Source organism: Bos mutus, chromosome 15 (assembly GCF_027580195.1).
Source record: "Bos mutus isolate GX-2022 chromosome 15, NWIPB_WYAK_1.1, whole genome shotgun sequence".
NCBI classification, from domain to species: Eukaryota; Metazoa; Chordata; class Mammalia; order Artiodactyla; family Bovidae; genus Bos; species Bos mutus.
Genome location: NC_091631.1, coordinates 34,511,712 through 34,533,007, shown reverse-complemented (window position 1 = coordinate 34,533,007; position 21,296 = coordinate 34,511,712). Strand labels below are relative to the sequence as shown.

Here is a 21,296-nt window from a genome sequence, read left to right as displayed (position 1 = left end):
GGACCGGGGGAGACAGGACAGCCGACATGGAACTTCCCTGGGTTCTGCCTCCATGGGAAAGCACACACGTGGACCTCTGCTGGCTCTGGAAATGGGGCAATTTTTCACTTAAAACCATCTGCAAACAAACTTCAGAGCCTTCAAAATTATACATTCACAGATCATTTCTAGACTCTGGAATAGGATTAGATGGTAATGATTTAATTGATGGTTAAGCGTGTAGATAAAATGAATGTGCTGAATCCTTTCTGTAATTATCTCTCCAAGGAGCCCCAGCAGCTATAATTACTGTCTGAGGCCAAAATTACAAACCAGCTGTTGTTTTAAGCAAAATGTGCTGCAGTCCCTGCTGGATCTTTGAGTAAAAGTTGGTCACTCCCAGCCCAGGGCCCACTAGGCCCACTCACTGAAGTCCAGCCCTGGCAGAGGCTCCTCTTCCAAACCTCAGGAGCATGTCCTCCCGGTGGTTGCTCTGCATCCCGGGCCTCACTGCACGCTGCTCTCTCTTCTTTGCTGCTGGTGATTCTTCCTCCTGCCCCTTCTTTATCAGGAAGATTCCTCAGATCAGCCAGCTCACACTGATCTACTCCTGAAAGCAGGCTGAACAATGGGGAGCCCTTAAATCTCAGCTCAGGGAGGATGGCGGAGCTCTCCTTGTGCTGGAGGTTAACCCATGGGGTCACTACAACTCAGGTCTACACCCTGTTGGTGGCCATACACCAACTTAAGTTATAAATCCACTTCTGGCTACAGAGAACCAGGACAGCTGTCTCTATTGATAAAATGAGCCCAATCACGATTAAACTCCTTGCAGAAATTTAAGCTCTTGATGCAGAATTCATGTATTAATTCAACAACCACCACAGAATTACTCAGTACATCCTGTATATGCTAGGTGCTGTGTGGAAGATTGGGATATCCTGGTGAACAGAGCAGACGTAGCCCCTGCAATACTGGACTGTGGCTCTTGAATTGTTCTCGACTCGACGAGGAATCTGGTGAAGGTCCCGGTCTGCAGTTTCATACATGTGGATCTGTATCTGGACAGGAAGTAGGTGGGCAGAAGAGGCTGCGGTGGGTGTGCTGCAGGTGAGGGGTGAACACTGGAGCTGCTGATTTCAGCAGAGATCATGGGAAACAGGAGAAGGAAATGGCAACCCACTCCAGTATTCTTGCCTGGAGAATCCCAGGGACAGGGGAGCCTGATGGGCTGCCGTCTATGGGGGTCACACAGAGTAGGACACGACTGAAGCGACTTAGCAGCAACAGCAGCATGGGTAACAATGGGCTTGGGTCTCTGCAGCCACTTTCATCATTCAGCACTTCCTGAGATGCCTACTGTGTGCACGGGCAGTGCGCCTCTGCGGTTCATCTCTTCTACTCTATGGACTCCATGCCCTGTTCTTGTAGGGCTCTTACTAGGTGTGAACAAGACAGAATATGGCACCAGGGAACACTGATCCAAAGCTTCTATCAATCTAATGATCTACCTATGTAGACATCCTGAGCTGGACTGCAAATTCCATGGGGGATGGCATCAGCATTTTCCCATTGTATCCTCAGTGCCTGGCAGAATGTTCACCACCTGCTCAGAAATATTTGGTTTATGAATGAAAACAAACCTTCAAATGCTAGGGAGAAAGAAGGCGGATGTGACCAACACGTTCCACTAGTTGGGGGGATGGTCAAAGGTCCCCAATTCCACTTCAAGGGGAAGGATTTTGTCAGGTGAAAGTGCAAGGCAGAGGAGTCTGTGGAATGATAAGCAAATCCAGGCTTCACAGGGGTACTCCAGAATTCATTCACTCCACTCCCATTCATTTATATTCGTTCATTTCCCCTCTGTCTGTTCACCTTCCCTCAGTAGACCATGTGCTTACGCAAGGCAAGCTTCACCTACTTGTATCACCGAATCCTTTGTCCACACATCACATCTATAGAGGGGCCCTACATAAGTGTTTGTTACTGTTGTTCAGTCACTAAGTCGTGTCTGACTCTTGTGCAACCTCATGGACTACAGCCTGCCAGGCTTCTCTGTCCATGGGATTTCTCAGGCAAGAATACTAGAGTGTATTGCCATTTCCTTCTCCAGGGGACTGTCCTGACCCAGGGATCAAACCCTGTCTCTTGCATTGGCAGGCAGATTCGTTACCACCAAGCCACCTGGGAAGACCAAGTGTTTCAGTTCAGTTCAGTCGCTCAGTTGTGTCCGACTCTTCGCAACCCCATGGACCACAGCACACCAGGCCTCCCTGTCCATCACCAACTCCCAGAGTTTACTCAAACTCATCTCCATTGAGTCGGTGATGCCATCTAACCATCTTATCCTCTGTCGTCTCCTTCTCCTCCTGCCTTCAATCTTTCCCAGCGTCAGGGTCTTTTCAAATGAGTCAGCTCTTCACATCAGGTGGCCAAAGTATTGGAGTTTCAGCTTCAATATTAGTCCTTCCAATGAACACTCAGGACTGATCTCCTTTAGGATGGACTGGCTGGATCTCTTTGCAGTCCAAGGGACTCTCAAGAGTCTTCTCCAACACTACAGTTCAAAAGCATCAATTCTTTGGCGCTCAGTAAGTGTTTAAAAATCAGCCTATCAATGAAGCTATCAGAGTACTGAAGTCACCTGCAGTGACATTAATGGCCAGGGGAGGGCAGCAGAGGGTAGCAGAGCTGATGGCAGAGGCCCAAGGAAAGGGCTATCTTCTCTTAAATCACTAAGATCCTATTGAGTTCAGTTCAGTTGCTCAGTCGTGTCCAACTCTTTGCGACCCCATGGTCTGCTGCACACCAGGCTTCCCTGTCCATTACCAACTCCCGGAGTTTGCTCAAACTAACGTCCATCAAGTCAGTAATGCCATCCAACCATCTCATCCTCTGTCGTCCCCTTCTCCTGCCTTCAATCTTTCCCAGCATCAGGGTCTTTTCAAATCAGGTGGCCAAAGTATTGAAGTTTCAGCTTCAGCATCAGTCCTTCCAATGAATATTCAGGACTGATTTCCTTTAGGATTGACTGGTTTGACCTACTTGTAGTCCAAGGAACTCTCAAGAGTCGTCTCTAACACCACAGTTCAAAAGCATCAATTCTTTGGTGCTCAGAGTTCCAACTCTCACATCCATGGGGACCTCCCTGGTGGCTCAGACGGTAAAGCATCTGCCTACAATGCAGGAGACCCAGGTTCGATCCCTGGGTCAGGAAGATGCTCTGGAGAAGGAAATGGCAACCCACTCCAGTACTCTTGCCTAGAAAATTCCATGGACGGAGAAGCCTGGTAGGTTACAGTCCATGGGGTTGTAAAGAGTCACACACGACTGAGCAACTTAACTTCACTCACATTCAAACATGACTACTGGAAAAACCAGAGCTTTGACTAGATAGACCTTTGTCAGCAAAATAATGTCTCTGCTGTTTAATATGCTGTCTAGGTTTGCCATAGCTTTTCTTCCAAGGAGCAAGTGCCTTTTAATTTCATGGCTGCAGTCACCATCTGCAGTGATTTTGGAGCCCAAGAAAATTAAGTCTGTCACTGTTTACATCGTTTCCCCTATTACCCGTAAGTCCTATTACTTTATTATTACCCATAGGTTCTATTGCCCATGTGAATATCAGGGGAGAGCATAACGACTGGAGAAAACTTCTGACAGAAGTCCAGTGAATCCCAGGATAGTAAAGAGATGGGTCAGTTTGAGCAGGGAGCTACAGAGGCTGGTGGCCAGTGCTGGGGTTTGTGTGGAGATGTGCTGAGGCCAGCATCACAGGTGAAGTATGTGGTCTAGAGCCGCAGTGCTGGCAGCACAAGCCCTGTGCTGAGCGTCCCTGGGAGCCTCAAACCTACCCCCAGTCTCGTCCTTAAGGTGACAAATGTCCTGAAAGTTGGGTCTGATACCATCTTCTACTCTAGTTTGGGCTCAAGAACAGTGGGAAGGAAGGCTAAGACCAGACCCAGCTAGTTTTGTCAAGGATGCTCTCAAGGCTCATCCCACCCCCAGGTGTGGGCCTTAGAAGACCTGGGGCCTTGGAAGAAGGGCCCTCTCAGTGGATTTCCCCTGGAACACAGATTGCCAGGTCTGCTGGTCTTAGACCAGCAGGTGAGCTTTGGTCCAAACTTGATCTTCTGTCCTGGCTATGTTGGCTTGAGCCTTCTGGAACTGGCTAGAAAATCAGGAGGGCAGATGACAGAGCCCAGATTTGCAGACATGGGGGGAATGGTGGGGGTCACAGCTAGAAGGCTAGATGGACATCGCTGAGGGACAAGAGGACGGTGTTTTTGTCTGTCTGACGACTAGATTCTGACCCGGGTGGAAAACAATGTTCTCGAAACCAGGCGAAGGTCTTTGGGGCTTGGTGGATGTGATGTGGTCAGCTAACCCAGACGGTAGGGCATATGTCCCTGTGGGGTGCTCTGAGTATCAGTGGTCTTGGGAGTCCTTAGCCCAGGAGAATATGAGAAGACACATCCTGTTTGGTATTTAAACCAAAGAAATTTGCTGCATGAAGCTCACAGTGTCCCAGCAATGAAAAACCTGTGGCCTTGTATCAAGTACCTGGTTCTTTGAAGACGCTCAGCTTCCCAGAAGACAGAAGAACAGATTTCTAGGTTCAGTGCGTCGCTTAGGGAAGTGGATAAATAGGCAAACTTCATAATTCTAGACAGCAGAAGTGCTGCAGAGGGGCAGAAGCGGTGCTGAGAGGGACCCGGCAGAAAGAAAAAGGCAAGAGTGCATTTTCCTCCCTGTCTCTTTTCATCTTTTGTACATGTCCATGTAAAGTATCAGTAATTGAGTGTTTCTGTGAGTACCTCCCTTACTGTCATTTCTGATTGCACAGTCAGAATAGCATTCTGAAGAGCTTTTCAAATATTTCAAGTCTCTCCATCTAGGTTCCCAACAACAGAAGCCTTTATTTTTTCTTCTGAAGTTTTGAAAATCTTTATTCTAAAGCTGATGGGAGACTCTGACCATATCCAAACACCCCTTCACTGCCTTGGTCTCGTCTCTCTGATGACAGAGCAATTCTCCTAAGGTCTCATTACTTCTACTTTGCCAAACAGTTCTTGTTTTTCTACATATTTTCTTTTTCCTCCTTCATATTTTAATATATACTTTTTCTTACTGTCTACATTTATCAGAAGATGCCTGGTGAAGTCACTGTTAATGACCCATCCAGCACCCATCCCCCCTATTTCCTTCTTCCTAAGTGAACCCTGAATTTTTCAAGGTTGCTACCTCTCCCCACGAACCAAGGCATATCATGGAAAAGGTATACACTCCAGGGCTGGGCATGCTTTGCCCATGTATTCCCATTCCTTCGGCCAGTGACTGATTCAAAACTTGGCATACTTTTGACCATGACATACAAAAGGAAAGTCTGTTGGGGACTTGAGAATTTATTCCTTGCTCCTTAGTTTCAGGAAGTGCATTTTCACCTTTGTTTTCACACCTGGACACAATGCCTGGAAGTGCATCCACCTTTCTGCTAACCTGAAGACAGCAGCCTGGAAAGATCCCATGTTCTTGCCCCATCATTAGCTCCTGAATCTTCCAACCCTGATCCCTACCCACCTCTAACTCCTTAGCCAGGTGATACATTTTCTCATGGTTTAGTCCAGTTTGTGTCAGGATTTCTTTTTTTTTTTTTTTTTTAATTGAAGTATAGCTGATTTACAATATGAGTTTCAGGTATACAGCAAATGATTCAGCATTTTTACAGATTATATTCCATTAAAGCTTATTATAAGACAATGGCTCTAATTCCCTGTGCTATACAATATATCCTTGTTGCTTATCTATTTTATGCACAGCAGTTCGTATCTCTGAATCCCATATCCTTAATTTGCCCCCACTTTCCTCTGTTTGTTACATCAAAGGTATTCTGATTTATCCTGCCAGAAAAGCAACTCAAGAATGTGTCAGATCTTCCGTTTTCAACCAGTGAAGACTTCCAGGAAGACCTCCTCAGTGGGCTGCTCCTCACAGTGAGATTTTATCTTTGCGCTCATGCTTGGATTTGTTTCAGGAGAGCATCGCCTCCCTCTGTGATACTTCCATAGCGCGGCCATTTCTGCTAAGCCTCACGCACTTGCTTTGCAATGAGTCTTCAGCCTTCCATGCACAGCTTTCCAGACAGGCACAGCACATTAGTCTGCGTGTTTCTAAGCGGTCTGTTGACCTCCTCGGGTGTCTGCAGACAATGCTCTGGGTTAGTGTCTGTTTGCTGTGAGCGGTACACTGGGATACCTAAGGCCACTTACAGCTGGGCTTCTGGCCCTCCCTCCGGGGCACTGCCTGTCCTGAAACTCTTTTTTCTACCTTCCACTTATTATCATTTGTAGCAATTGGTTTCATGGGTTATCTGTTTTGTTCTTTACCTTCTAGTGAAGTGAAGTCGCTCAGTCATGTCCGACTCTTTGCGACTCCATGGACTGTAGCCTACCAGGCTCCTCTGTCCATTGGATTTTCCAGGCAATAGTAACGGAGTAGATTGCCATTTCCTTCTCCATTCTCCAACCTTCTGATATTCACTGTTAAATTGTCTTGATAAGAATAACTCATCAATCACCAGTCCTCCATGTCTTCATAAGATTTGCACTCTTGGCTAAGAATGATTTATTCTGGTACATTAAGCCAGGATTCTGAGCCTCAGCTAAACATCACCCTGATCTTTTTGGCAACTGTTGATGACCTCTGAGTTGTTCCTCAGTCTTCCAGAGTTCCTAAGGGCAGGGAGAGAAGTGATGGAGTGCCCGTGCTCTCAAGTCCTTCATCTTCCACCTCGAAATCACTGTGTCTGAAGACACATCTGTGTTTGCTCCTAGTGGGTTGTCTCTAACCAAGAGAAGCAATGAATTTGCCCAGTTTCAGCTGACTCTCCGTTATACCTTAGTTGCATCAGGAAGGCATCTTGCTCTCAGAACTTTGGGTCCCATGCACAGTGACTCTCAATAGAGAGTCACCAAGCAGGGTCTTTTTAAGCTTCCCTCTAAGCAGCCTTCTTCACTCCCACGTTCTTAGGGCTTCTTCTTCATCTATGTTTCTCTTCCAGAGATTCTGGACTCCTCTCAATGGGGTAGAACTCATTTCTACTTGTGTTGTTAGGCTCATTCTTTTTTTTTTTATTCAGAGACATTCTCACCATTTTAAGGTTTCATCTTAAGCTAAACTGCAGCAAACGTTGTGAAAACAAACAGAGCAGCCCAAACCCACCATCCGTCAAATGCGCTCCTGGGCAGTCCATATGTGTCCTGCTCAGGCTGTGGGCTGCAAGGCAGAGACTCACTCAAGACAGCTCGATAAAAGGTTAGCTGGGTGGTGGTGGTGACTTATTGTAAAAGCACTCACGGGCAACAATGGAAATGGGTTCTCAGAGGTTCCCGAGCAGGAACCATGGTCAGAGGGCCCTGAGAAGAACCAGGCGTGAGGTTCGTTCTGGGCCCAAGGCAACCCCTGGAACATCAGCACCAGGCTTCTGGATCTTGTCTCTGGCCTGCTATTTTTTTAAATTTTGTATTGGAGTATAGTTGATTTACAATGTTGCCTTAGTTTCTGCTGTACAGCAAAGTCAATCAGTTATACATACACATGTATACACTCTTTTTGGTTCTTTTAGCACATAGGTTATTACAGAGGACTGACAAGAGTTCTCTGTTTTATATAGTAGGTCCTTTCTGGTCTGCAGTTAATGAGACTTCTCTGTTCTCTCTTCACCACTGGCTTCTTAATCCTCTACTGAGCAAGTATTTCCACTCACTACACTTTCAGTGTACTTATAATGTGATTTTTTTTCATATCCTATCAAGACCTCTAAAGCCTCCCTTAATTTCATGGTTCTGCTGATGCCTCATTTTCTTGATATCTACCAGGTTCAGAAGTAGTATTTAACTGACTCAGCCAATCTTTGGGGTCTCAGACTGTGTCATTTGTCACTGGGCAGCCCACAGACTGACTGCTGAGAGCATACGCCCCCAGGGATCCCATCACCTGGGGCCAGAGTTACCCTGTACAAACCCCAGTGGTCGGGACCATCTCTTCGACACATTAAGGGAGTGGAGCTGCGTGTGCATGTGAGGGGGCTGAGATGGGGCAGTGCTGTGAGTGGGGTCTAACACGTCCACAGCAGCCTTGGCAGGTAGAACCCAGCACTCCCGAGGCTCTCTTTCTATTAGCCCTCGGCTCCAATACAGACTCCCCTCACCTCCCTTTTCCTAGAACAGAGAGACCTTCTCACGTGGTTTAGATTCAGGTTACAGGTGAAGGTCTCCAGTGCTCATGAAACAACCACAATCACAGCGTGCCTTCTTCTGTATTGTGTGCATGTGCGGTTTTCCAATGGCCTGTATAATTTCTTCCATTCTCCCCCAGACCTTTGTCCTTTCTATTAAACTGTTTTTCAGCAGCTTCATCCTTCTGAACGTCTTGGGGTTTGTTTGATGGAAGCCATAAGGGCATAGCGAGTGTTTGCATTCTGAGTGGTGAGGGCTTGCCTTTCGCATCAACGCTGGACCCTTTAGGATTTTAGGATAAATGCTCAAAGACTGCCCACAGCTGGACTGGCTGGAGGTGAATGGAGGTGGGGACTGTGAATTAGAGAGGGGAGGACAGCACTTAACAGGAAGAAGCCATCACATCAAAAGCTGACGCTGAAATCAGCGGTGAGGTCGAAGCAGAGGTGTGGCACGCCCATTCAGGTGTCAGAGCTGAGATAAGGGAGGCGTGCCAGATGACAGGGAGTGGGTCTCTGATCTGAGGGGTGTGCTGGCAAACTGCAGCAGTGGGAAGAGGTGGGCTTGTTCCAGACAACCTGATCAAAGTTGGTAACAGAGTAAGAGCAGCCTCTGCATGCTGCCAAAAGCCCAGCAGGATCCGGGTGGAGAGAGAGGCCCTTTCAAGGTTGAGCTGGGTTGGAAAAGTGCTGAGCTGCTTCCAGGACACCAGAGTGTGTGGTCAGTACATGGAGGAAACCTGGGGACCTGGACACGCAGGAAGAGGAGGCAGGAGGTCATCTGGGCCTCCATCTGGCGGCAGTGGGAAGGAGCACAGCATAGATGCTGGGTCCACACCTCCTATCCAGAGCAGCCCCAGGCTACTGCTAACCCTACCTGCGGAGTCAATCTGCTTCCCTAGACCACAGAGGTGAGACAGAGCCATATTGCGCCCAACACAGGGAAGGAACACCCTGGTGCTCAGTGAGAGGAGCTGGGCGGAGACCAGGGCCACGTGTTCCCCAGGTAAAGCCCACATGTTGGTCATGCCCTCTCTCCTGTCTCTTCCATTTTTCCCTCCCTATTGGCCTCTACCTCAGCTTATAAAAATGCTCACATTTCTTGCTTCTGAGAAACAAAATCCTGCCCTCAAAATTCTTCACCCTTTTCTAGCGACTGGCCTGACTTGCCTTCCCCTTTCAGCCAAGAGCTGTCCGCATTCATTAATTCCTCAGGCTGTGTCTGTCTTCTGCCTGGACGCCCCCAGACACCATGGCTCTGCTGATGCTGCCCTGCTCTGGGGATGGGAGACTGCGGACACATACCCTTGGGGGAGCCTGCCCAGCCCTCCTGGGCACAGTGGACCACCGGAATGTGCTCTCTTCCTCTAAACAATTAAGGAATCTGAAGGGGAACAGAGGAATGGGGCACAGTGTTGAGGAATGGTTTCAAAGTATCGCAGAATTTAATCTGTAGTTGGTATGAACAGATTTTGTCCTGGCTGCCCTGTGACCTCTCTTAGTGGGACCCTGTCTCCTGTGCCTCTCTTCAGTCCTTGCTCCCCGACTCCTCATTCATAGGACATCCATCTGTCTGAGTGCCCTTCATGACTGCTGTTCCAGAATTTTCTTTTTTCAATTCTCACTCTTGGCCTCAGCAGGGAGAGGGCTGTTAATAGGAAGTGCCTGCTTGTCAGAATCCGGGTCCCCTCTCCTCACAGTGGGGTCACAGCAGAGTCAGAGACAAGAGCCACGTGACAAAATCTGCACCCTCCCTTAATTGAGGGAAAGCTTTGTTCTGAAAGCTCGGTGCTTTCTGACATGCTCTTCCCTGAGGGATGCGGGGCTTAAAATTCAGGCTAATTAACCTTTTGTCAGCAGATTACAGGCACTGGTGTTTTCATTTAAAGACTAGGTGAACCAATCTGCCTACTTTGTGTAGCTGTGGCCCAGAACAGAATTGGACTGGCTGTCTGTCAGCTCAGAGAAGGGTAGGAGGCAGGTGCACACACACACGTGTGTATGCGTGTATGCACGGACGTGTGAGAGAGGTGGGTGGTTAGAATTGCAATATATCTTTCGGAAGAACATCTTGGGAGGTAATAATTTGTCAAATTCTATTGCTCTTAACACATACTGAACCTCTTTAATCTCCCCTCTTTCCTGTCAGCTCCCGCTTCCCTGACCCTTGCCCCAAACTTACCCTGTCCTTTCTCTGCAGTTCTACAGATCAGTGGATGCTAGGACCATCCATCTGGCCAACTGAGAGGTCTGGTCATTGTCCTGAGCTCCTGCCTCTCCTGACCTCTCATAACCCTTTGCAAAGGCTTCCATTCCCACCCATCCCCTCTGGTTGTGCCCTCTCCAGGCCCGACACAACTCTTCTTAACCATTCCTGATCGTGCTTTTCCAGATAGGCGGTGTGATCCTTTTAAAACACACATTTGAGCATGCTCAGCTCTTCTTAAAATCACCCCAAAGCTCCTTTACTGCCTCAGTAGAAAGTTCAAATTCCTTATCACATCCTTCCCTTTCTGGCCTCATTTCTGTTCCCTGGATGTCAGTCATCCTGAACTCCGTGGTGTCCCAGGCACCAGCCCTTCTCTTTCATATCTTCAGGCCTTTGAATGTGCCTCCTACCTTCCTCCTTGAGATTCCTTTTCTTTTCCTCTTTGCTCAAAGGGAAGATTCCTATATATCTTCTAGACCCTGCCCTAGTGGGTCACCATGTCTCTCTGGTCATGACCCTTCTCCAACAGGTGGTTGGGAACTCTCTTATCTGTGCTCCCATAAAAATTTGACAACACTGATTACACAACTTGCTGTCAGACTCCATCAACTCCATGGAGGTGGGCCGTGCATTCTCAGACTTCTGACAGCAGCTGGCACCCGGGAGGAGTCAGGGAGTCAACTTGGAGCTAGCTACCTCAGGGAACTCTCTCATAGCAAGGAACACACATGTCGAATAAGAGTCGCCATTCCTTCCTTCTGTGGCTTTACTCAACCTTCTTCTTCAATTATAAACACACAGTTGGATGTCTCTGTGCTGTTTAATCATTGTAGGGGAAGCACAGCTCCAAACCAGAAGGTTATATTTGTGATAAAAATAATCTATTTGTGCACTTATGCAACTGTGGCAACAGAAACTCAGGCATGCAGCAACTGATACAGAAAAGCTCAAACCAAGGGACGGTGTTGTTTCCTGACAAACAGATGTGATGAAAAGTCTACAATTCCAGTTGTTTGGAGAAAATGCATTCTGGATGGCCCTAAATATGCATGCAGCTGGGGTTATGATTCCACACTTCCCTCTTAATACTCCCACACGGCATCAAAGTTCCACTGGCCTCTCTAAAAGTATATATCCTTTATTTCAGTTTTCCAGAGTGTAGATCATGACCCATCATTGGGTTTGTGAAATCAATTTAATGGTTGTGACCAGTATTCTTTTATCTTAATGGAATAATTTTTTCCCTAAATGCATCACATGCATATATACTATTTCACGAAACTTTTTTTTTTTTTAATCTGTGTGTTGTGATGCAAAATTTCCTTCTTACTGTAAATCATATCCAAAAGCACTAGGGGGCACACCGCTCTATTCCAAGGGAATCCTGAGAGTCCCTTGGATAGGAAGGAGATCAAACCAGTCAATCCTGAAGGAAATCAACCCTGAAAATTCATTGGAAGGACTAATGCTGAAGCTGAAGCTCCAAAATCTTGGCCACCTGATGCAAAGAGCCAACTCACTGGAAAAGACCCTGATGCTGGGAAGGATTGAAGGCAGGAGGAGAAGGGGATGACAGAGGATGAGATGGTTGGATGGCATCACTGACTCCATGGACATGAGTTTGAGCAAGCTCTGGGAGACGGTGAAGGACAGGGAAGTCTGGCATGCTTGCCGTTCATGGGGTCTCAGACTCAGACACAACTAAGGCACTGACCACCACCACCAACAGCAGCTCTAAGAGTCAGCTGTTGGCCCAGGGTCAGCTGTCAGCCCCCTCCCTTTAGACACTAATGCAGCCCAACTGGACTGGTCCGCTAGGCCGTTTAACTGGGTCACATCTCCCTCTTTGATTAAATGAATTTGTGCTCCTCAATTTCTGTCTGCTTTGAACATAGTAGCTCTTGCATTTATCTGTTTTATATATTCAATTTCCAAATTAGATTTGACTTCAGCAAAGAATTCAGGGGAAAAAGTGCCAAACTCCCAAAACTGCACAGCACTGTGGCGAGCTAGTAATTGAAACCTTTAGGCATATGCTTCAATTTGCTAAGAACTACCTTAAATTTATGTATCTATAGATGCATGTGAACAGCAGATTACAAATAATCTTGAACCCTCCTATGGACCCTCCAGTCTTAGAGTCAGATTCAGCAAGTTCTCGTATTACAATCCAAATGCAAATCCATGTCAATCCTACTGAAGATTCCCTGGAGCTGTGAAGGTGAACTTGTTTCCTGCCAGCAAAGCAGTCTAAATCTTATTTAAATGTCTTCTGTTTCCCTGCTGCCCTCCCTCCTCTTCTCCCCCAACATCCAACTCCTTCCCCTGTGCTTGGCTGCCCTCCACTACCTCTCCTCGCTCCAAACCTACTTTTCTCCAGCTTCTCCAACCACACGGAGGACCCCTTATAAAACCTCCCAACTCCACCCCACTCAGCAAGCACATCTCACTCAGCAAAACAGCCTTTCAGAAACACAGGCCACCTGATGGTCTCTGAACACGGAGGAGTGGTGATGGTGGGAGGGCCCATGCTTAAATTTAAAGCTCTTCTCTGGATGTGAATGGGCGAAGCTCTGAGTCTGGTCCAGATCTGTTTTCCTTCTCTTATAGCCCTGGTTCCCCATCATTCCCTGACTCATGGAGTCCTCTTCTAGACTCAACATCTGATCCACTAATCAAAGAGCTGCAGGTGTCCCTGTGTGCAATTGCTCAAGGACCCTCCTAAAGTTCAGAGCCACCCACCTCAACGACAATGCAGAGTTCAGTGACACTGCTATTATTAATTCTGTCCCTAGTTCCTGCTAAGGAGGAAGTCTAAACCCAGCAGAGGGGTCCTCTGGGCTCCAATGAACTCAAACACAACCTATAAAGACAGTGAAGGAAGCTACATCAGGGCTGGGGGGCTTCAGAAAATTTTTGTCTTGAAATGATAAGAGATACATCTTCTGGGCTGAGTAGTCCTTGAGGACTCCCATGTGATTCAAAAGTCTTTTTCTTTCCTATTATTCCCTTTCTTGCTTTCAAGCATCTCCTCTGGCAGCAGCAGCAGCTGGAGCTAAGAGCTATTCCTTCTAACAAAGTGCAGATTTCTCAAGGCCTCTCTGTTATTAACTCTTTGGTGCCTGCTGATGTGCGAGAGAAGCAGGACAAGAGGTGGAGAGGACGGGTGCGTGGTATGAGGACCAGACACATCAGTGTGGCTGAGGTGGTATCCCTGACTTCCTCTTACTATCCTGAGAGTGTAGAGTTCCCCTCTGAGTTACTAGTTCTTTTTCATCAAGGACCGCTGCATCCTCACTTCTGATATAGGACTTAATTCTAGGTGAGCCCACGCTTACTTGGTACTCTGGTTCCATATTTGAAGAGCAATGGAAGGGTCAGATTATTTTTAAGCAGTAGGATAAAAGCCATTAGTGCTCATAGTGGGAATGGACATTTCACATCTTTAAGGAACATACACTTTTTAATGCAAGTGAGAGATCAGACTGTTTCACCCCAGCTACTCATCTATGAAGACAATGTTGACTTGACCCTGCAGGCTAGAGAGGCAGAACTGTTGCTCCCCTGCCAGGCTTCAGGTCCTGTGATTATAATCTTCTCCTGCCAAGGGACCTGGGTTGTCAACTCATTCCTGGACTTTCTGTGCTGAATTGAGGGCAACTCCCACACCCTCACTTTTACCACTAGACTGAACTCCTGTTTAGATCTTACCCCAGTCCTGAAAGCTTGCCAGGAAGAGCCCTGCCATCATGCTCTATAACTCAGAAGCCCACTCTGATCTCTGCTTGGCTCTTGGTTTTTTAGTTAGAGGCTGGATCTATGGCCATAGTCATTGCCACTGGGGGGGCCTCATTCATTATCCTTGGATGGAAGCTTCCAGAAATAGGATGGGCGCACCAGACGCTCAGCCTCATATCTTGATGATGAACGCTGGAGACCCCTCTGCAGTCAGGCCAACCCCTCCCTGCCCATGCCCCTTGCACGAGGAGGTGCCGCCTGTTCCAGTTCAGTGCTGCTCCCCAGACGCCTGACTCAGTCAGCAAGGAGGGAGACGCAGAGGAGCCCAGCAAAGAGCATTCTGTTTAGATCCGCACCTCCCGTCCCCTTCGAGACTTCATTAAGCATTCTGCACAGGAAGGAAGACCTGGGATGTTTACATTGTTTAATTTTCATCAATCTTAATCCCTTCGGATGGCATTTGCTGTCTTGATTGATTTTATGACCTTTCTCTAGGAAACTTTTTCAACCTGGACACTTACTGTCAGTATGCACACTATTTAAGTAGCTCCACTCAGATCCTCAGCTACAGAGGGGGAAAAAACACACCTATGTTTTCCTGCTTCTCATTCACGACTGCTTCTCTTTTTGACAATATGAGCACAACTCATGACAGTCAGTGGATTGTTCAATGATTTGCAAAGTTCCCTTGCTTTTTAAAAGAAAATCCCCTTCCCTTATTTTTCAGCATTTCAATGATCAATGGCATCACATTTCATTCTGATCTTTATTTAAAATGGGCGTAGGGGAAGATGTGAAGGAAATGGCAACCCACTCCAGTAATCTTGCCTGGGAAATCCCATGGACAGAGGAGCCTGGTGGGCTACAGTCAATAGGGCTGCAAAGAGCTGGACAGGATTCAGTGACAAAACTACCATGGATTATGAACTTTTATGCTTTAACTTGTAAATAAAAATAAAATAAATAGGCATAGAATTAAAGATAATGATAGAGCTGCTAGAATATTATCATTAAAAGACTATAGATTTTCATTTTCATTCTAAACAAATGAACTGCAGTACATGGTAGTGAGGCAGGAGATCTATGGGTCCCAGGTTGAGCGCCTGGAGATATTCCAAGATAAAGAGGAGGAGGAGCTGAGCCCTGCCTAGATAAGAGATCACATATTTCTCACTCTTGAGGTCAAGGAGATCTTGCCGACTATACTTGAGCAGAAAGGCTCTTTGCAGGCAAAAAAGGGAGTGATGTCAGCCTACCCACAGGCCTCTTCACTAGATTCCATCTTGGCTAAGAAATGTACACGCACACTTGGGAGGACCCTGTGACAAACCAAACACAGACTCAGAACCAGGCAAAGCAAAATGATTGGCCGAAGGAAACCCAGAAAAAAATGCCCCATATTAGTCATCTGAACCTCCATGAGGGCACGACTCCCTCTCTGAGCCTGCCTTTATGTCTACCCATACGTACTCTTTTTCCTCCTAAGAAAGACTTTACTTGTTCCACTACTTTCAGTTTCTTTGTGGAAGTTAATTTTCTGCAAAGTTGTGTGGGCCAGGGCCTTGTTGCTGACCACTGGTGAAGTGGCTAGGATTAGGTACTCTCACTGACATGGCCTAACTTCAACCTCTGACCAAGTAACCAAAATCCTGCTTCAAGTCACTGCAGGTCGAGGCCACCTGAAATCAGTAGGAGACAGTCGTGTGACTGATCTTCAGTCCTGAGGAACTGGGCCTTTTTCAACCCAAGGGAGACATCATGAGACAGAGAGCTGCCCATAGGTACTTCAAGTCCACCCACGATTTGATTTTCCCTTTGGAAAAATAAGACCTAAGTACAACAGGAAAGCAGCTTTCCCCCTCACCTCATACAGCATTTGTGCGTCACTAAGAGCAGAGAGTCTTTCTTTTGGCCACAACTGTTCCAACACACAACATCAATCAAACACTGACAATCTGTTTCATTAGGAAAACTCTGTGGAATGAGTCATCATGTGCCACTTATTCTGGTAGGCACTGGACATTTCACAGTGAGCAAGACGGATGAGCTGATACCATGACAGCTTTGGGAATAGTGCTCTTCACTGCAAGGGAACACCAGCCGGGTGGGTGTTCACTTGTATCTCAGATATTTTCCATCTCAAGTAACAGAAATCCTATCTTGCAGTGCTTACAAAACAAAGGAAACTTACATGCTTATGTATTCAGAAAGGCCAGAGGTAGCATCATGTTCAGAAGAAACTTGATTCAGCAACTCAACCATATGGGGTCTGGATTTTTTTTCTCTCTCTAGTCTGCCACACATGGGTTGGCCTCACTCTAACCCTGGCTCCTCCAAAGGTCCAAAAGGGCTACAGCTGCTCCTAAGTTTGCGTAGGAATTTTGCTCCAAAGTTTTGGAGCAAACTTCAAAACTAAGTTTGCTCCAAAGTTTGCTTCTTTGTGTATATCCAACAAGAAAGACAGCGTATCTTTGTTCAAGCGTTCACAACAAATGCTGTGTAATACTCACTGACTGAATAAGCTTCAGTTCAGTTCAGTTCAGTTGCTCAGTCGTGTCCGACTCTTTGTGACCCCATGAATCGCAGCACGCCAGGCCTCCCTGTCCATCACCAACTCCCGGAGTTCACTGAGACTCACGTCCATCGAGTCAGTGATGCCATCCAGCCATCTCATCCTCTGTCGTCCCCTTCTCCTCCTGCCCCCAATCCCTCCCAGCATCAGAGTCTTTTCCAATGAGTCAACTCTTTGCATGAGAAGGCCAAAGTACTGGAGTTTCAGCTTTAGCATCAGTCCTTCCAAAGAAATCCCAGGGCTGATCTCCTTCAGAATGGACTGGTTGCATCTCCTTGCAGTCTAAGGGACCCTCAAGAGTCTTCTCCAACACCACAGTTCAAAAGCATCAGTTCTTCGGCGCTCAGCCTTCTTCACAGTCCAACTCTCAATCCATACATGACCACAGGAAAAACCATAGCCTTGACTAGACGGACCTTTGTTGGCAAAGTAATGTCTCTGCTTTTGAATATGCTATCTAGGTTGGTCGTAACTTTCCTTCCAAGGAGTAAGCGTCTTTTAATTTCATGGCTGCAGTCACCATCTGCAGTGATTTTGGAGCCCAAAAAAATAAAGTCTGACACTGTTTCCACTGTTTCCCCATCTATTTCCCATGAAGTGATGGGACCACATGCCATGATCTTCGTTTTCTGAATGTTGAGCTTTAAGCCAACTTTTCACTCTCCACTTTCACTTTCATCAAGAGGCTTTTTAGTTCCTCTTCACTTTCTGCCATAAGGGTGGTGTCATCTGCATATCTGAGGTTACTGATATTTCTCCTGGCAATCTTAATTCCAGCTTGTGCTTCTTCAGTCTAGCGCTTCTCATGATGTACTCTGCATCTAAGTTAAGCCTATACCCATGGTTGGTTTGGCTGGTTTAGCCTGGGACTAGGTCTTAGTTCCATTAATGGAGCCAAGGATGGAGTCAGGCTCCCTAGAATCCCCAAGCAGAAATCAAGGCCATCAGAAAGACATCCTGCTGTCTACGTGGGTACCTGCAGAACTAGGGAGGCCCCTCGTCGTCTCTTCTTCAGCTTTTTGTTCTTGGGATATAAGAACTAAAGCCATCTGGCCAACATAGCTAGCTGTCTATAGAATGCACTCCACATTAGCTTGACTTTACTCTTTTACTGGCTTCATTAACACAATTTTACTATTCCAAGAGACTCTGGCCCAGAGAGATAAAAGTTGCACATAACATCATTGCTCATCAAAGGGACTTTACCCCCAAACCATCAACTCTTCCTTAGAAAGCATCAACAGACAGTTTATATCCCCAAGCTCTTTGAATCCTGGCCTCAAAATCTTCACCTTGCTGTATTCACTATTATATCACAATCTTGACCCAACTCTAACCAACCTTCTTCATCCCTTCAATTCCCTCCCCCTTGCCGCACTGAAAGACCCACCTTAAACTAAACTTCAAAATATCAATCAACTGGTCCCTGCCCTTCCCCTTCCATTACCAGGTAAGCAATAAACTCAGCTCTGCCTTTCAAAAGTTTGTTCTGCTGATATTTGGAACACAGCATTCAATTGGCGCATCTCCTGAAAGGCTCATTTCCAGGAGCACTGGAATTCCAGATATTCTGGCCTTTGCCGTTATCAATGAAAAAAATGTTGTCTGCCTTAAAAATAAACAAATAATGTTGTAGCCATCAAGCCATCACAGGACTTCGAATCACAAGCCATCATAGCCTCCCCAATAGAGGATGTCCACCATCAAATGATCAGACACTGCAGCCACCCCAATGATGCACCCAGAGGAGACTCAGGATGAGAAAGCAGAGGACAACTGGCCCTAGATAGCTGAGGTACATACCAAAGGAATGATTTCAGTGAGCTCAGATGCTTGAACCTTCCAATATACAGAAAAGAGCTAAATTCCTTAACTTGAAACGTCTGGTTTTCTTTGATTCATAGTAATCTTTTGATGTTCTGACTTTGCTTATTCTTGTATATCTTGGATCCTCCCTTGACTCTTTAGAGCTGTTCCTTACAGCTATCAGAAAGGCTACATCCTGGGCTTAAGTCCTCAGTTTTGTCTGCAGGGTAAAACATAACTCTCAACTTTTAAGTTGTGTGTTTTTTTTTTTTTTCACTCAACACAGGATGCCCCACCTTTGCCTTGGACCCAACCGAGGAAGTCCTCTTCTCTCCACAGATAATCAATCATGAGGGAGTGTGGTTCTTTCAGAGGCTGGCATAAATCATGCTAGTTCATTTCAACTATGGGGGAAGAACTGGCTATCAGCCCACAGTATTAGCAGTCACCTCTAATGCCATTCCTGGAGCTGAGACTGCTGCAGGCCCAAGCCCATTGTTAACCACTCACTTATTTAATTACTATTCACGTGTGCTTCAGGAACACTCCAGGGCAGTGACTGCTGAGGCAAGGTCATTTCTAAGAGAGCAGAGTCAGGATGCAGTTGACTGTCTACGCGGGCAGCAGTGGTATTTTCCAATGCAGTGCTAATATCTTTCATACCTCTGTTGCTGTTCAGTCACTCAGTCATGTCCAACTCTCTGCAACCCCATGGACTGCAGCATGCCAGGCATCCCTGTCCTTCACCATCTCCTGGAGCTTACTCAAACTCATGTCCATCAAGTCGGTGATGTGATCCAACCATCTCATCATCTTCTCCTCCTGCCTTCAATCTTTCCCAGCATCAGGGTCTTTTCTAATGAGTTGGCTCTTTGTGTCAGGTGGCCAAAGTACTGAAGCTTCAGATTCAGCATCAGTCCTTCCAATGATTATTCAGGGTTGATTTCCTTTAGGATTGACTGGTTTGATCTCCTTGCAGTCCAAGGGACTCTCAAGACTCTTCTCCAGCACCACAATTCAAAAGCATCAGTTGTTCACCACTCAACCTTCCTTATGGTTCAACTCTCACATCCACACATGACTACTGGAAAAACCATAGCTTTGACTAGACGGACCTTTCATTATGTCTCATTCATTCATTTTTTCATTCATTCCTCAGATACTAATTCAATGCCTATATAACAGGGGCAGTATTTCCACCTGGTGATGTCCATGTGTAGTCGTCTCTTATGTTGTTGGAAGAGGGTGTTTGCTATGACCGTGCGTTCTCATGGCAAAACTCTGTTAGCCTTTGCCCTGCTTCATTTTGTACTCCAAGGCCAAACTTGCCTGTTACTCTAGGTATCTCCTGACTTCTACTTTTGCATTTGGTATTTCCCAAGGTATTCATACCTCTAGTTTTTACCTTAATGCTTCCATGGTTTATATGATTCCTATCTCTACAGACCATTGGAAGAGTCATAAGATTTTGTATACTAGTTAAAGATGAGAAAATGCTTAGCATCCATTCCCCCCCCCAAATCACATAATTCTACATAGGAAAGAGGACTTGCTTGGAAACACTGAATGCTCTTTGCTTTGTTTGTTGACCATTCCCTCCACAGCTGGAAACACAAGGCCCCATTAACACTAACCATGCCTCCTGGTCCAAACTGCATTCTGGCCACTTACATCAACTGGCACAGATTCTAACAAGTTTGTTACATGTTTTTCAGATCCCAACATGAAGTACATTTCTATGTTCTTTGCAATCAGTGTTGCTTCAGGGGCTTTGCAGGTGTTTATGGATATTGGCATACTAAATCCCCCAATAAAAAATTTAGTTTTTGGGGAAAAAAAAAAATCTCAATCATAAGGCCTTTATTTTGTCCAAAAAGTACCTTCCCACTACTTTCCTCTTTTTAAAAAATTTTCACAGGTAGGCTGAGCTAATCATTGCCTGATGTAAAATTGCTGCTAAAATGTTTCCCTGGTGAGAAAAGTCAACTTGCAGACTGATGTCCTTGTCACCCTTCCTGATCAATTCTTATTTGGGGCTTGCAGGGACATCTGTGGTCTCTGCTCCTCTGTCTCTTATGAAAGAAGATACAAAGTTCTTCAGAACATGACCACCCATATCAGCATGAGGGGGGACCTTCATAATTTACTAAGGTGCCTAAATTATTGTTATGAACATTTCCCAAGTGCACTCGAAATACAGTCACTACCATCAGAGGGCAGTTCATGGGAACCAAGTGACAGGGTTGGGGGTGCAGAAATGAGCTCTTCTCACATTCTTCTCCTAAATAAAGAAAAGGTAATCAGAGCTTGAAGCTTAATAAGGACCATCTCCATTTGAAGAGCTCACTGTAAATTCAGTCTTAATACCTTTTATATTTTACTCTGAACTGACTTCTACTTTGGACTGAGAAACTGTTGAACTTTAGAACTAAAGGAACACAAGTGCTTTCATTATGTCTCATTCATTCATTCATTCCACAGATACTAATTCAATGCCTATGTAACAGGGACAGTGTTTCGGTTCTCTGTAAACTATGTTGTTACATTCAAAGGAATCAATGCTACATGTCCTGCAAACTGAAGACAAACAGCATGAGGTCACTGATCAGACAACCCCTCCAAAATGGAGTCTCTAAAGCTAGGCCTTGTCAAGAGAAAAGAGACACATTGGAATCCCAATGTTGAGAGGAAACCTTGGAGACCTGAACATGTTATAGGTTAAAGGAAACAACGCTCTGATATAAAAGAAGTTTCTA

At 46.1% G+C, this 21,296-nt stretch overlaps 1 protein-coding gene and 1 non-coding gene across 3 annotated transcripts in view; one reads left to right on the top strand and one right to left on the bottom strand.

The window, feature by feature from the left end:
• SYT9 (synaptotagmin 9) overlaps positions 1 to 21,296 on the bottom strand; it is a 208,748-nt gene that overhangs the window by 25,210 nt on the left and 162,242 nt on the right. The window lies entirely within an intron of this gene.
• TRNAC-ACA (transfer RNA cysteine (anticodon ACA)) lies at positions 3,125 to 3,197 on the top strand. The gene has a single exon. It is a non-coding gene; the product is annotated as a tRNA-Cys (tRNA).